At 39.2% G+C, this 5,261-nt stretch overlaps 1 long non-coding RNA gene across 1 annotated transcript; it reads right to left on the reverse strand.

Annotated features, from left to right (window-relative positions):
* Positions 1-2,141: 2,141 nt before the first annotated feature.
* Positions 2,142-4,646, reverse strand: LOC123043649 (uncharacterized). The gene is made up of 4 exons (XR_006419436.1): positions 3,721-4,646; positions 3,516-3,586; positions 3,248-3,395; positions 2,142-2,859 (listed from the first exon to the last, which is right to left on the reverse strand). It is a non-coding gene; the product is annotated as an uncharacterized lncRNA (long non-coding RNA).
* Between the last annotated feature and the right edge of the window lie 615 nt (positions 4,647-5,261).

Consider the following 5,261-nt stretch of genomic DNA (forward strand, 5'->3'; position numbering starts at 1 on the left):
AATACATCTGGGCTATTCTGTTACACGTAACAGAATATTATTTTGTTACCCTTTTTGAACTGATGTTTTCAGGTGGTTGTACTGATGTTTTCGAAGCGGTTGAACTGATGCGTTCAGTTGTGTTAAACAGATCGTCTTCTTTAGTTCAAAATTTTTTTGTACTTTTTTGTCGTAACGGGGCGTGTAATATATCGTTGGAAAGCTCTTGAAAACCATATTTCAAGTATATTGAACGTTTTTGCAAAATCATTATGGTTTAAGAGCAGTTTTGAAAAAACTGTTTTTTTCAAAACCGAAAACGTGAATCGTATTTTGGACTCAATTTTCAAACCGTTTGTCGGAATTGAGCAAATAAGATGGCGTTGGAAAGCTGGTGAAAATCCGCATCTTCCATATATGTATTGTTTTTTCTAATTCTATATTATTTAAAAGTAATTTGAAAAACGGTGAAATTCTGGGCGAAACGTATTTTCGCGACTTTTTGCAAACAGTTTGTCGGTGACACAAATGATATGGTGTTCGAAAGCTATGGAAAATGCGCAACTTTTTCATATAGAAATGTTTTTCTAATTCCTTACAATTTAAAAATGAATTCGAATACGGTCAAATTTGATTTTGAACGCAATTTTTTTAAAAACTTTGTCGAAATATGGCAAATAATATACCGTTGGATAGCTATCAAAAATGCAAAACTTTGTCATGTTGAACGTTTTCTCTACTTCGCTACCGTTTAAGAGTAATTTAGAATAAGGCATGACGGATCTTGCTGTTTTCTTGTCTGAAAAACAGAGTAGTCGTACTGATATATGTGTATGTTTGTACTGAGCTATTTTTTGTAGAGTAATTTTGAATGGTTCCAAAAAAGGGTACTTGTACTGATGCTTGTATGGGTTTGTACTAAGCGTGTTTTCAGTAACTAGACTTTGCTCTGTTTTTTGGGTAATATTTTTCTCATAAGTTTTCAACGGTTTACTGTATCGTCGCCCCTGTACTTGTATGGTTTGTATCATCATACTGAATTCTATTTTATTCAAAAAGAAAATGTGTTTGTTTTGTTTCTTTTTTTTAACTCGACATTTTTTGACAATATTGTTCTGACCTTCTCTCATTTTAGGACTTGTACTGAGGTACTTACTAAGCGGGATTTTCATGGGGTTTTTTTTGCTTGAACTTTACAATTTAAATTTTTGTCATTTATTTTATTCCGAACGGACCACCGTTTTTAACTTGTACTGAGGTACTTACTAACTGGGGTGGCTATCGCGTGTCTCGGCGTGTTTTTTAACACGAACAAGCAACCAGGTTTTTCAACGAATTTGAGAGAGAAGAAAGAAAGAGATCCATGTGGGGTTGTAGCGAAGAGGGCGGCTCCCGCATCATCAGTCCGCCAGTGCAAGATGGGGAATAGCAACAGGTCACAAAGAGGGCGGTTGTCTACCTCGACATCGTAGTACTGAGGGACGCGTCCCTGTCGAACTGCTAGAGATAGTGCCACCCGGCGGTGAGTAGAACCTCCCCACAAACACGGCATATTTTGTACTGAGCGTGTTTCCACATACTAGACTTTACTCTGTATTTTTTTAAAAGGTTTTCAATACGGCAAGACAGATCCTGTTGTTTTTCCGTCCGAAAAAACAAAGTACTCGTCCTAATATATGTGTGTGTTTGTACTGATCTATTTTTCAAAGAGTAATTTTGAATGGTTCCGAAAAATGAGTACTTGAACTGATGTTCGTATGCGCTTGTACTGAGCGTGTTTTTCATAAAATCAACTTACTCTGTTTTGTCAGTATGATTTTCCTCACAAATTTCCAAGGCTTTACGGTATCATCATCTTGAACTAGCATGGTTTATGACATTGAGCTGATTGATATTTTTTTTAAAGAAAATGTTTTGTGTTTTTTTAACTCAATATTTTTTGGCAATGAATTCTGGACTTCTCTCATTGTACGACTTGAACTTTTTACCATTTGAATTTTCATGAGGTTCCTTTTTGTTTGAGCTTTTTTACCAAACTTATATACGTCATGTTGAACTTACAACCTTTTAAATCGTGAACTTGTTGTGTTTTCACAATGTCAATGTAGCAAATAGTACGAGATTCACCCAACAAAGGGGCTAATTACATAGAGCAGCTGCAGTAATACAACGGTAAGTGGTTACCAACACACATACACATGAACTGATAACAAGGTAATGTACAAGTTCATGTACAGTAACATTACAAGTTCACAAAGAAACCTGAAATATGCTCACATATTAGTTTTCCTATAAACAAAAAAAAACCATTACACATATGGTCAACTAGTAAATTTAAATTGTGCTAAAGGCACACAATAAAGAATAGTCATCCTGTACATCTTGGCATAATCAAATAGAATGCAGAGTTTCCCAAACGAACTTCCACATGTTTTTGTGAATTGAACCTTATTCATTTTACACATAGAGTAAACTGCAGTAGCATTTTTTGTGCGGATGCAATCTGCTATAGAGAGAAATGGCAACCAAAACTACTGTCACTGCAATCTTCTTTTTATCCACACATTTTTTTCCTAGCAAAACTTTTATGGCGATGTTAGGAGAAGCAGCAAGGAACAAGAGAACTGATGGGCGACCAGGAGGAGACGTGCTTGGAGCGTAGGGTGTTACTGATACACTCGGCATGAGGGAATTTCCCACTTGCGCAAGATCAAACTGCAGCAGTTCGTGGTGCAAAGGCCGACTGCCTGGCTTGTCGGCGTGGTACTGACCCTAAATTTAGGGCTCCTAGAAGCAGCAACACATGCATAGTGGGTAAACAGAACATGCAAAATAGCTAGCAATCAGGCAAGCTCCGCACCTTCCCCGATCTGGAAAATCCTAAAAATAACCAAAATGGCCAAAGCTCAGAAGCATTTTACTTCACTGAAATCTTAACACTTGATGAGCTAAAGATAAAAAAAACTACCGATTATTACAATATCAGCGGAAGTTCTCTGTTAGAGACTAAAAGAGATAGACCAAAAGAATTTCAGATCATAATAGAGATACATTTACTGGGTTTTTTTGTAGGGTGGACTTATGTTCCTTTCTATGTAGTACTGAACTATTTGAAAGTTTGAAATCTAAACTTTTGTTCTTAAGTACCAATACTACATAACACATAAATCCAAGTTTCTGCACTTTTTTTTGCTATAACGACTATAATCATTTCTGTACCCCTGCCAATGATATTTTTGAACTTTAATTATAAATAAAGAACACATACTATAATTTAGATTGTCAATCCACATAGGGGTCTTCTTCAGGGGTGAGCCTAGTTGCCGAAACAGCAGCAGCAACCATGGAGGGCTTAGACTGGACTAGGCCGTACTGCAGCAGCGCCAGCTCCACGAAAAAAAGACCGAGCTCTCCATCTAGACAAATACATCCAAGAGAAGACGAGAGAAACATCAGCACATAGACTCACTGCTTTGGCAAAATGGCAAATACGTACTACATCTGCAGAATTTGTAAAAATCTGGTGTTCCTTTTACCTCCTTGTCGCTCTTCTTATCTCAGAGGACACGGCCTTGGCGAATCCAATGATGTGTTATAAACTCTGAATCTGTATAGAGGGCAGGATGGGTCTCAGGCTACTTAGAAAATCTATGAAAAACTGGCAACAGGACCAGCCTCAACATTTTCCACTTGTAAGATAAACATAAAATAGAAGTACTAGCACTGAACTAGCAGGATTACCTAAAACATAGTATTTCCAGTCTGAGCAGAAGCATCTATGAAACCAGATTGCATGTCTAACCACAAACCAAGACTAACATGTACTGTTTGCTTAGTCTGGGATGGACTGTCAGAATTTACAAAGCCACTTAATTACCTTGAGTGCACACATGATTTTTGGGGATTTCCTCAAGATTATGCACAATAAAGCATACAGACTGAAAAGAACAGACAAGATGAATTGTAAACCAAAATAAATGGCCTCCGGGTTCCCCACATAACAACTAAAACTTCAGTACAACTACACATTTTATTGCTGCACTACTACTTAAACAAGGTAAATCAATAAAAAAACTGAACTGACAAACTTCTACTTAATATCATTTGTGCATGTTCATGGCGGCAGTGTGCAACTGTCAAGCATGTAGCTCGTGTGCGGGATGCAAATGCCCTTAGTGGTGGACGCAAATGCTCGTGTGCTGGACGCAAGTTCCCCATATATATGTCCCTCTATGAACTTACAGATTTCCATTTCTTTTCTTTACATATAAAAAAGTCAGTGATTTTTTGTAGAATGAACACCTACTATTTTTACCAATTGAACTATTAAAGCATTGAAAAGTGAACTTTTATTGAGTTGTTTTACATAGCTAACAGCGGACAAACATAAAAATTATGAGTTCCCTTAAACATAACCAAAACAAGCATTTGAATTGGTTATGTACCTCCACTCAAAGAAAGCTTGGACTTGCTACTATTCTTTCTCTACTATGGATGTGTGAACCTTCCAAAATTAAATCCAAAAATGTTATGTACATACACTGTTTCCTGTGTACCGAACGACCATATAAAATATAAACCAGTATGTTTATCAGTGCATTTGTATCACAAAGAAATCGAAGCAGCAGTAAACATGAGCAACGGACAGTGAGAGAGAACTCGCGTGGGAGAAGAGTGCATGCCTTGCATCACCGAGCAAAAGGACCTTTGCGGAGGAAAGTTGAAGCCGACATCCATGGACTGTTGCTCGTGACAAACTTGGCCATCCTAATGCCATGGGGTTGGACTGAGGACGGCACACATACGATCTTGACGATGGAGGAGACCGTGGGGTGACGACCCATGTCGTGCCACCATTTCTTGATCGGCGGTGATGGTGCACTAGAAGGACGCGGCGGCCGCATGCTGGATGGTTGTAGCGGCGAGAGTGTGCTGGATGGTTGAGGCGGAGGCCCGGCTGGATGGAGGCGGCAGTGGCAGCATGCTGGGTAAGGGGATCCATGACCTCGATGTCGTGGTGCGGGGATCCATGGACAGAGCGGCGGTGGGGCTGCGACGGCAGGGGCCATGGCCGCGCATGAGGTAAGGGGCACCAGCGGCGATGGCGTAGCCGGATTTGGATTTGGTTTGCATTTTTTTTGCCACTCACCTCGCTGCTCCCTCCCCCTGCCTAAACAGAAACAGAATGAGTCTGAACTTTGAACTTCTCTAGAACAAAAACCAAAGGAGTCTGGACTGAAGTATTAAACCAAAGAGCAAAACCATAAGTATGAACTAGTCTG

Source organism: Triticum aestivum, chromosome 2B (genome assembly GCF_018294505.1).
Source record: "Triticum aestivum cultivar Chinese Spring chromosome 2B, IWGSC CS RefSeq v2.1, whole genome shotgun sequence".
Lineage (NCBI taxonomy): Eukaryota > Viridiplantae > Streptophyta > Magnoliopsida > Poales > Poaceae > Triticum > Triticum aestivum.